This window comes from Fukomys damarensis, unplaced genomic scaffold (genome assembly GCF_012274545.1).
Source record: "Fukomys damarensis isolate Sample0158 unplaced genomic scaffold, DMR_v1.0_HiC HiC_scaffold_9, whole genome shotgun sequence".
In the NCBI taxonomy this organism is placed as follows: Eukaryota; Metazoa; Chordata; class Mammalia; order Rodentia; family Bathyergidae; genus Fukomys; species Fukomys damarensis.
Genome location: NW_022900921.1, coordinates 40,624,494 through 40,636,388, shown reverse-complemented (window position 1 = coordinate 40,636,388; position 11,895 = coordinate 40,624,494). Strand labels below are relative to the sequence as shown.

At 41.6% G+C, this 11,895-nt stretch overlaps 2 pseudogenes; both read right to left on the bottom strand.

The window, feature by feature from the left end:
- Positions 1-4,423: 4,423 nt before the first annotated feature.
- On the bottom strand, positions 4,424-6,588 carry LOC104872038 (annotated as a pseudogene).
- Positions 6,589-8,159: 1,571 nt separating this feature from the next.
- On the bottom strand, positions 8,160-8,849 carry LOC117285357 (annotated as a pseudogene).
- Between the last annotated feature and the right edge of the window lie 3,046 nt (positions 8,850-11,895).

The following is an 11,895-nucleotide window of genomic DNA, read 5'->3' as shown; positions in this document are numbered from 1 at the left end:
AAAAAAAAAAAAAAAAAAAAAAAAAGCCAGAGGAGTCCCTAATTTGAAACCTTGTATTTTCCTCCTGGGTGAATTGTTTCAATAGAGCATGTTAGTGGATTTGATCACGATAAACCAGCTTTGAAGTGAGGATTAAATTTAGATTAATAGGCTAAAAATCATGTCATGAATTAATTGATGATAGGATATCTTTTAATTAATCCATTAACTGCACTGTGAGCTTGCTGTTTGACGTACTTACCAAGGAAAGAGAGGTTTCCATCTACAGAATTAGGCCTTTACTGCTTGTGAGTAAATTCATCCAAAGTTTACATATGGAATTGATTTCCTCTGCAACTCCCAGATCCCAGGTGATGAAGCAATCACTTTGTACTCTAGAGCTTCCATGAAAAGTGAAGCATCACTATGATGCAAACAGAACATTCCTGGTCCATGAGTGTCTCTCCGTGGAATGCCCACTGGAGGATACTTGCCACAGAAGAGGCAACTCAGATTCACAAGATGACCTGTGGGTGTCAGATAGCACTTTCCCCCACCTCTGATGCTAGATGTCCCCCCAAAGCCACGTGAGGTCATAGGCCTCATGAGGAAGGTGACTGGATCATGGGTGATAATACTGGATCATGGATGTGTGATACTGGAATTAGTCCACTGATTGGCTTAGCATAGTTCTGGGTGTGGGTGATGGACTTTCCGAAGAGGGAAGACCCATTCTGGGTGTGGGCAACACCAATCTGGATGGAATGAAGAGGGAAAGAAAGAAGATTCATTGCTTCCTGCCTGCCACACCACAAACTGTTTCTCTTCTACCATGCCCTTCCATTATGTCTCCCTTCTTTGGATCCAGACAACTATGGAGTGAAACTTCTATAAACTGTGAGCTAAACTAAGCCTTTTCTCCTTTTTTTTTTCTTTTTGGTAACAGGGACTGAATTTAGGACCTGGTGCTTGTGAGGGAGGCAGCAGAACTACTGAGATAAATGCCCGACAGTCTTTTCTTCTTTAACTACTGAGTGTTGAGTATTTTGTCCCAGCAATAAGAAATTAACCAAGATGGGTAGCTAGCTGGTTACCTGGTTGATTCCAATGAACCCTTCCTCCCTTTAAGAGGTCATCAATTGTCTTCAAAAGAATAACACATATTCTGGGAATAGACTCGATTATTCTGGCCACAGCACATATGTTTGTACCACCATTCACAACTTGACAAAAGGCCTTATCCTTAGCTGCAGAATATATTGATATAAGAGGTAACACACCTTTAATTGATCATGGATGTGTGGCAGTTAGGGCTTAAGATCATGGAATCCAATGGTATTACCAGAGAAATAGCTGGCTTGGCAGATCAATAGTTTGGCCTGTGAAAATGGAGTTGCAGTTTAGCTAAGATCCTGTAAGGGTTGAGTGGTGCCCCTCTAGGATATGCATATATGTTAAGTCACCAAGCACTCAATATATATAATGCCAGCTCCCACATTATAGATAGATAGATCTTGGGTGGTGGAAGCATGACCCTGTCACTCTTCTACTCAGTAATGCTCTCAAATAATCTGCATTTTTGCCTCTACGATCTTGGGATGTGGAGATGCCTGTATTTGTCAACTTCGTGTCACTCTAATGAGATATTGGATGCAATTACTTATAAAAAGAAAAAGTTTATTTTGGCTCATCATTCTGGAGGTTCTGGTCAAAACTGGGCTGTGCCATTGTTTGGGGGCTTTGGTGAAGGCAGTACATAATGGCAGGGGCCCCCAGCAGAGCACACTGTTTGCATTATGAATCAGGAAACAAAGCAAAAGAGAGGAAGGATTGGCAGTCCCACAGTCCCCTTTGGTGTTGGTCCCTCAATGATTCAAGGACCTCCTGCTTCCCAAGAGTCCACAACATCTCCCAAAAATGGCACCTTCAAGACCAAGCCTTAATTGACTTGTGGTGGACACTCATCCAGAAATAAAACAGTGCTGATACTCAAAGGAGACTTTTTCTACAAAGTAACATGGTTCTAATTCTAATGATGTGCAAGTGGAAATGGACCCTACCTCAGCTCTCTGGGCTCCTCGTGCTTCTAGACCAATATGCACATTGAGGGGTCACTATATTGCCTCTAGTTGTAGGTCCCAATAGCCAGTGAAACTTGGGTTGCTGCTATATAGTAGGACATGGAGAGCCACGTCAAATCTGGGGGATTGACTGGGACTCCTTTTGGTGTATTTTCATATTCCATTGTAAAAATGCATGGAAAACTATAAAAACCCAATGAAGACTACTGGGATAATAGGACTGAGTGGGTTATGGGAAAAAAATTATGTAGGGCTGGGGATGTAGCTGAATGGTTCCTCCACCTGCCTTGCAAGTGCAAGGTCCTAAATTAGATACCCAGTACCACAAAAAAAAAAAAATGTAGAGGTGGAGAAGCCCAAGTTGAAGGCACCAGCGTTCAATATCTGGCAACGTTCTGCTTCTTGGTTTCTCACTGTATCCCTCCATGGTAGAAGGGATGAGCTCTAGAATCTCTTTTATAAGGGCGCTAATGCCATTCATGAAGGCTCCACCCACATGACTTAGTTACTTCCCAAAGGCCTCCTCTTAAGTCCATCATAAGGGGAGGTTAGCTTTCAATATATGAGTTTTGAGGACACATTCAGACCATAGCAGTGACTAATCTGATTTTATCCCACTGTGATATATGCTAGCTCCTTTTCACCCAAATTAAAGAAGAGTGGATGCTGAGGCGTAAAAGTGAATACCGTTGGATTACACTCTTAAGTCTTCTGTTGCACCCTCTCACTGCTCTAGGAAGCTGATCTGTGTAGATTCTATTATATTCTATTATATGGGTGATCCTTCTTTCTGGTTTCCATTTGGGTTCTGGCAATGAAGAGACCCGTTGAGGAGTGGGGAAAGGGGTGAGCTTGAGGTCTAACTTCCTGACCCCCTTTCTATGGAGTCACCTGCAGCTGGCTTTGTTCCTCTCCTCTCAGTACTGACCTCATAGGTAAAGGATCAGTGCAGTTATACAGAGCCCCACATTCAGAAGGGCCCCAAGCTTGGGGTTAGTGTTTTGAAGTTGCCATCTTGACATTCTCAATAATTTTCTTTCAGCGTGTGTGTGTGTGTGTGTGTGTGTGTGTGTGTGTGTGTGTGTGTGGGTAAGTGTGTGTGTGTGTGTGTGTGTGTGTGTGTGTGTGTGTGTGTTGGTACTGGAGATTGAACTCAGGACCTTGTGTTTGTGATGCAGGCGCACTGCCACTGAGCCAAATCCCTGGCTCATCAATATGTGTTTTATAAGGGAGTCCAGTGGGACAATAGATCATGTGTGGGTAGGTGGAGCCAAGGCTCATCAGATTTCCCTTATCCCAAGGAAGGGTTCTCAGCAACCTGCTTCTCATGAAGTGCCTTGGTCTCACTTAGTCTTCTCCTCTCCACCCCAGGCATCAACTGCTTCCATCCTGTATCCTTGGTGAGGTGGAGGTGCGTGGGGGTTGGAGGAGGGCACCCACACCTTGGGACATGGTGATAGACATTGTCCTCTAAGCTCATAGCACCATGGCCAGTTCCATGGGCACCCCTGGTGGGTGAGCCTCTCCTGAACCCATCCAGATGCATCCCAGTATGAGGGTTTCAGCACCTAGGAGAGCCTTTTCTCCCATGTTGGTTGGAGTGGCAGTCCATGGGAATGAGGCTGCCTTGCTCCATTTGCTTATTTCTGGCTGGGGAGAGACATTTCCATCCAGTGCAGTGGTTGAAGGGAATAGAACCCAGCAGTGGGGAGTAGACTTTTGCTGAAACCTAAATAGAAGGCTCACAAATGCCTGTTCCAGCCCCTGAGGGTACCCCATACTGGAAGGAGTGCAATATTAAATAGCAAATAAGAAACAACGTTCTAGGGCTGGGTATTTAGCTCAGTGGTTCTGCCACCTGCCTCACAAGCACTAGGACCTGAGTTTGATCCCTGGCCCAAAAGACCCACTCCTGAACACACAAACCTTTGGGGACTTTTTTGGTGTCCGATTCTTTTTTTATGAAAAAATAAAACAATTTTTATAGTCAAATAATAGCAGAATAACAATAGTTATACCATGTATCATTATCTTTAAAGTAGTTATTCAGAGTACGAAACATAAACCAAAACGATTATTACAAAAAAGAAACAAACATAATTACACTAACCTTTCTTTTCAATGAACAAAGATAAACTAGGAGTACAAATGAAATACATTGCTGTATATATTGAAATATTTTTAAAATAATGGAATTTGTTGTTCTCTGTCTCATCTGTCTATCTGTATATATTCCACAAAAAATATGTACACACTTTAGGAAAAGAAAACAAGTGTGACTTTTTTCAACAGATGGTGTTACCCTCATATGGGGCAACTTAGAGAATGTCACGTATTATGAAAACCTACTACACTGCTGGCCCTTAGAAAGAACCTGAAAATGCAGCAATCTCAATACCAAGGTTACCCAAGCAACAGTTTGCTATACTGATAAATGTCTGGAAGCTACTGGCCACCACTTTGAGCAACTCTTATAATCTTGGAAGCCAAAGGTAACTTGTATTAATCTTAGGATATCTCAATTAATTTAGTATCTGTATATACATTTTTGTGGAATGTATGAAAAACCACGCAATATTTGAACTTGTGTCCTTGATTATTTTTTCCATGATTTATTTATGCTGTACAAACACTGATGAAAAGCACCCCACAAGTTCACAGTACATTACAATGTATTTACTTTGAAAGTATATTCCTTTATAAAAGGTTCATAGAACATTGGCATGTCAATATTTGAAAACTCTCAAAGTACACCACCAACTTTGTGATAGACAGCAAGAATGCTTCCAAGTATTGTCAATTTCACAATCACAGGTCATCATTTGTATTTTTTTGTTTGTTTGTTTTTTTGAGACAGGGTCTCACTACATAGTTGAGACTGACCTGGAACTCACTGTGTAGCCCAGGCTGGTCTCAAACTCACAGCGATCCTCCTGCCTCAGCCTCCCTAGTTCTGGGATTACAGGCATGCACCACCACACCTGGCTATCATTTGTATTTTAAATACATAGAAGTTTTAAATAAAAATGAATTCTACAATGGAAAGTTCTTGAAGCAATACTTATTAGTTCATTAACATACATACTTTCATGGAGATATTTTGTCATAATAATCCACAAAATCAAACTACTCTGACCAAAGACACATTTCAACAGGTTTAGTAGTCTGGAAGTCTCATCCTTTGTTGTTTTCTCCTCTTTCTTTTTTGCTGATTCTTCTGGTTCTACCTTGTGCTTTTGGGGAGTATGTTCTTCTTTCTCATCATCTGATTCCAGTGTCTCCTCCCCTTCTGGCAAAAGCCTGGCTTTTTAAGGGTTCTGTGGGGCACCATCTCCATTATCCTTGTATATATTCTACCATTTTATTGCCATATCCATCTCTGGAGGTGGAGGTTTCTTCTCAGTAGTGTAGGTCTTGGGAGGTATTACGTAGTTTGACTTCCATGTGGTGGCTCTTCGGGGGCCTTGACCACGTGCCTATCCCAGTTGATCTGCTTGTTGAGCCAATTGCAGAGAAAGGCTGGGTGAGTCATGCTCCGAACAGCTCCTCTGGTCCTGCAGCTGCTCCTCTGCCTTGTTCCCACAGCAGCCCAACGACTTTGCCAGGTCTGGGATCTTGTGGTTCACCTCTTCCTGCTTGCTGTTATCCTCCTCGCCTGAAGAATCTGAGCTGCTGCTCCCTTAAGCTGTTCCTTGACTTATTTTTTACTAAATGTGTTCTCAAGTTGCATTCATTTACCTGCAGATGCCTTGTTTATCTTTTTTTGACTGAGTAGTACTCCATTGAATATAATTACTACATTTTCCTTATCCATTTATCTGTTGATGGACATATGTGCTGTTTCCAAGACCTAGCTATTATAAATTATGCTGCTATAAAAATGAGTATGCATGTATCCCTGTAATGTAATGATTTTAACTCTTTTGGGAAGACACCCAGAAGGGGGATAGCTAGGTCAAATGGAATTTCTAATTTCAGATTTTTGAGGAATCACCACACTGATTTCCATAGTGGTTGTACTAGTTTACATTCTTGGGAGACATTTTTGATCCAAACCATAACAGATGATCATTGTCCTCATCTGCAAATTATCCAGGCACTGCAAGTGGTTATATTTTAATTTCATATTTCTTTCTCAGCTGGAATACTTTAATAAAGAGAACTTCCTGTTATCCACTAGTTGATTATCCTGAAATGGATTCAGGGCCTTAATACTGGGATAGATCTCCAGCCCTTTTTAATTTTGTTTTTGAGAGAGTATCTCACTAAGTGAGTAAGTAAATTGCCCAGGGTGGGGTCCAACTTTTGATCTTTCTACCTCAGCCTCCCATAGTGTTGGGATTATAAGCATGTGCCACCACACCCAACTCTTGAATATAGTTTAAGAAAGTGGGATATATACCTGCATTTTGCCCTTTGTTTTTATCAGTTTTCTAAATAATTCACCAGTTGGATAAACATCTGAACATAAGAAACAGTCTGATTTACAATGATCCAATAGGATACTGTTCTGGGCACATTTGTACATCATTGTAGAAGGAATTTTACACGGAGGATCAGTTGAACATTGATTAAAAGTCATAAAGCCATGTCAGTTGAGTATGATACAATACACAATGACCATGATACAGCAATAAAAAATACAATATCAAATACTCACTACTGTGAGTTACAAGCTATGGTTTGTATCTTGTTATCCTCCCAAAGCCTCACATGCTTACAGATGGGACCTTTGTGAGATGACTGAATCATGGGTGTATGACACTGGATTTTTCCACTGGTGGATTCATACCAGGCTTAATGTTGAGAGGTGAAGTGCTGTGGGATGAGGTGGATCACTGTGGGTGTGGCCTGGTGCAGAACATATCCCTCCTTTCCTCATCCCTGCCTGTTTCCTGCCTGCCATGCTATTAACTGTTTCTCCTCCGCCATGCTGCCTTGCCTTGGGGCCAGCTGACTATGGACTGAAACCTCTACAAACTGTGAGCCAAAACAACCTCTCCTCCTCTGAGTTGTGGGTGTTGGGTATTATGTCCCAGTGATGAGAAAGTAACTGAGACATAGACAATTTAGGTCTCTTGAAAATATGAAAAAATATTTCTATTACATCCTTTTTTCAAACATATTTAGATATAGCTTTGTATTTTTTTGGCTCACAATAAATAGCAAAAAAATGCATTAAATAACTATGGTTGAAATGTATTCTTGTCTTAATATTTGTACCCTGGAGTGTGCTTTGAGGCACATGAATTCAGATAGAACAATGAGACTGTGCTACAGCAAAACCCTGGCTGATGATCAAGACTTGGATAGGTTTCATATTTGGTTAAAAAAAAAAACTTGCATCAGGAAATAAGAAACCAGGACATAAAGAACCTAAGTCATTCTTCTGCAATGGAGCAGCCTTACTCCAGAGAATGGGCATTCCATTTTTTGTTTCCAAGTGTGTGGTCTCAAGGTTGAATTTCTTTCCAGTCCAAAGGGGTGCTGACTTAGTGGTTGAGGGAATGGGAAGGAAAATGAGACCAGAACCACAGCGATAGTCAAGACAAGACAAGCTCCTGGGCAGCCTGAGTCCGCTTAGAAGTGAAGAGCAGTCAGCACCATCTGTACAGAAAGATGTGCTATACCAAGCCAGTGAGAGAAAACCAAGTACCGGGACACAGATAAAACTGAAGGACGTTTATTACACATGTGCAGACTCTACTCTCTAAGAGAGGTGAAGCCCTGTTTCATCACTGTGTATAAGTCTTTTCCAAACAAAGAAGTTCAAACATGGGTCAGGGCATTCACATAGCTATAAGGGGGTAAGATTCCAAACACACTGTTTCTCTTATGGGGGAAGTGTTTTATGGTCACCTTTTGTCATACCATTTGTCCCTGGGCGGGCTGTTAACCAAGTTAGCAATTAGCATGTGAAGGTTTATTTGCAGTTTGAGCACCTTTTCCCAATGTTTGATAAGGAGAGGGGGAAGCAGCAGTTTAGCTCAGTCAGGTGTGAGCTATGTTCAGGCACATCCATGCTCTTGACACTGGTCCTGGTGCTAGTTATCTTACAGTGTCCGCCTTTGCCACCCTGTAACTGTTCTCTTTCTGCTTTCATTTGATACCCAGGATTTTGGCCACAGCTTTCTGACAACAGAGGAAGAGTGTCTCCTGTCTTGGCTGAGACATGGTGGCTACCAAAAACATTTTTTTGGCAAAGTGGTGTGTGCACCTCATGTTTTACTGTTTGTATAGGCTCCAAATCAATTTTATCATCCAACAGAACACAAAGGGCTGGGTTTTTCATTTCATTTGCTTTCTTCACCACAGTACACCAGTTTTCTAAATTCTCAAAGGTTTGATAGGGCCAGGGATTTAGCTCAGTGGTTCTGCTGCCTGCCTGGCAGGCACAAGGACCCGAGTTCTATCCCTGGTACAAAAAAAAGAAGATTTGTTAATTTGTGATTTCACATACCGAGAAGATTCCCTGTGCTCCACAGGTACACTTATCTCACCCCTTGCCTCTTATCTTCTGTCCTACTATAACCCAAACTTGAAGAAGAATAACATTCAAACTTCCTGGCAGTGTTATCCTTCTCAGAAAGAAATCCAGTGCTATGATTTGTTTGGACTGTTTCCCAAAAGGGTCTGGAACACAACAGGTAGCTAGGAGGTCTTTCTGCCCACCCTCAGTGTGATGATTTTCAGTTGTCTGTCTTGGGCCTCTCCCACCAAGTCCCATGAAGTCCACAGGACGGGTGTCCCCCTGACCACAGTGGAGGGAGAAAGGGATGGAGGAGGCATTTGGGGTGAGGGAGAGGAGGGAAGATGGGGTTTGACTCCCCACTCTGGCAACTCTACAGTTACTGCAGAGATCCAGGGAGAATTGATGGGCACCATCTTGCCTACCTCCCCTCCCCACTGACTAGTTATATTTTTTAACATTGTTAAATATTCATAGACTTTAACATATTTAATGTTTCAATCATTTCCATATTATCTTGATTGGTGCTAAAATGTTCTCATGACTGCTCATTCATTCAGGCTGTTTCCCTGAGTTTTTTTGACAAGCTCCTTGCTTTCTGGTGTGACAAGATATTTCAAGTTCACTTGTATTTTTCTTTCCCCAGGACCTGGAACCAGCCATTTTCCAAGGAATTCTGATTTCTTTGAATAAAATAGGCTATTGAAGAACTACAAATTGAGTGTGAGAAGGGCCCTTATTCCTCTTTGCCCTAAAGACAATCTTTTAAAAATGTTTTAATATACTCTTCCTTTCTTTTTTATTGGTATATGTTTGTATTACATATTAAATCCATTCACCATAGGGAATTGGCTTTTGATATGAACAAATATGTTTATGTATTCATGCCTTCCCCCTTAGACAAATGGCAATATGCCATACACACAGTTTTCACTTAACATATCCTATTATTCCATAGTAATAGAGATATCTCCAATTCCTTTTTATAGCTGAACAGTACTCCACTGTGACTCCTCTCTTTTGGGAAGAGGAGGAAGGCATAATATAACTTGGTAGCAAGTGTATTTGATAGAGAACACTTAATAGCAAAAAACCCTACGATGTCACAATGTAAAATAACTTCTGCTGTTTGCTTTGTTTAGTTCAGAATCAACAGGCACCTGAGGTATCTAGTCTCCCTCAAAAGTTTTGTAAATGAAAAGAACCATTGTTAACTTTGCTGACCAGACACGCCCCCTTCTCCTGGGCTAGAATAGATAACTAAATGAATTTTAAAGGTAACCTCTCCTACCAAAGAATTGCTACATTCTGGTTGAAATTCAACTGTCTTGCCACCATGTTTTGAATATCAGCAATGTGAACTGTGAAAATGCAATGTAACCACCTGAATGAGATCAAGGCTGTAAAACCCTATCAAAGAGGGAGTTGTAGCCCAGTATGGGGTGATCAGGGCACTGCCATAAGGTGTGATTAATCTCCATCAATGGAGTAAACTTATATTATTTTACTTCCATTTTGCTGCCTATGTGTCACTTGCCAATTCCTTCCATAATACATTGTTTCAAATTTAATAGAATTTTTTTTAAAAAAGCTTTTATTAACATGTGTTAATTGCATATTAATGGGACACCAGTCCATTCTTAGTGATGTTTGGGTTGGTTTTCTGTACTGCTAGTAACAGCAGTGAATTTACAAGAAGAAATGTTAGTACAAGTGTTTAAGAAAGAACTAACCTGACTCAAAGGGAAATCTAACCTCTGTCTCTGCTACTAGGAGGTGATCTCTAAGCCTCTGGAATATCCTGTCAGATAGAAGTGTTTGTGTTTGTGTGGGGACTTTGGACCATGGAGTATTAGTTCTAAATTCCAGAGAAGTTAGAGAAAAGGAATTACCCCGACCTAGGAGAGAGGCTGGAGGCTAAAGTGCAGCCAGGCAGGCAGTATGTAATCAAGACCCAGTGAAAACTCTGAGCCCCAAAACCTTGGGTAAACTTCCTTGGCTGGCATCCATCCCTGTCCATTGTAGTAAATCATGGCTGGAAGACAGTAATCTTATCCAGGACTCTGCTGGGATCACACAGCCAGATGTTCTACATTTCACTGTGGTAAAGTATGACCGTGAGCATGGCAACTTTCAATGAATCCTTTTAGAACATTAGTGAACCTAATGGTGGGTTTGAAAATGTAGAGGCACAGTGATGCTCAACAACTAAGCCACACACTGAGAGGTCCAACAGGAGATTTTATTAGGGAAGGTAGGTTAGGGAGAGAGGAGAGAAGGAAGAGAGAGAGAGAGAGAGAGAGAGAGAGAGAGAGAGAGAAAGAGAAAGAGGGGGGGAGGGAGAGAGGGAGGGAGGGAGAGAGAGAAGAATAGAGAGGAGAGAGAAGGACAGATAAGGAGAGAGGAAGGTCCTTTTATTGATTTGGGGCTGAGCTATTGCTTATTTATGAGGAGTGGGCTATCTTTAACCTATCACAGGCCAGGTTGCCCTTTATGGGTTTGGTCCTGCAGAAACAGGTTTAACCTCTCCTGACCAATGTGGCCTTGCCGGGGAGGGAAACTAAAGATAAGAGCATGAGGTCTTTAAGAGCCAAGAAACACCGGGAAAATGCAGCTTGTGATGACAGCATCAGGTCCCTAACAGAAGAGCCCTTCAAAATTGCGGCTGGTGTCAGAAGTGAGGACAGTCTTATGAGGACTGTTCTCTCTGACTTTGCAGTTTGCTTGACTTCTCCTAACAAGAAATTAAAGTATTTTGCGAAAATAGATTTTCACAAAACTGTGGGCTTTAAAAAAAGAAAGAAAGAACCCAGATGAAATAAAATTATAAACAGCAGACTCCATGAAAAAAGCCACAGCAATGGTCTAGGTTACTACTATTTTCAATCTGAATTTGTTAAATAAAATTTTCAACATGTAAGCAGATCATCATTTTTGATTGCAAACTTTATTTCTGAAATCTGACATGGCTTCAAAGGATATATAGCTGTATTTAGCTAAGCAAGACAATGTAGCAGTGTTAAACCCAAGCAACCAAAAGGACTCCATTTTGTCTAGCTTCCTCCTTTCTGTTAACTAAAGCTTCTTGTCTGTAAGAGGCTGCCGGCTGGTTGACCTCCTACAGACACATACAGTGTTTGCTGATAACAGAAGGAGGTGTTAGGAGACTGCCTGCTGGTTGACCCCCCTGCAAAAACATCTGGGGTCTGTCTGTTGATAAGAAAGAGATACTCCTAGAGAAATCACCAAATGTACCCAGTTGTCACCCCCACCCTCTTACTGCCCCTCTGCTTTTGTAATCTGAGCTTCTCTTCCCCAGATTCCTGCTCACAGACCTATTAACCCCCCCCCCCCCACACCCCCCCC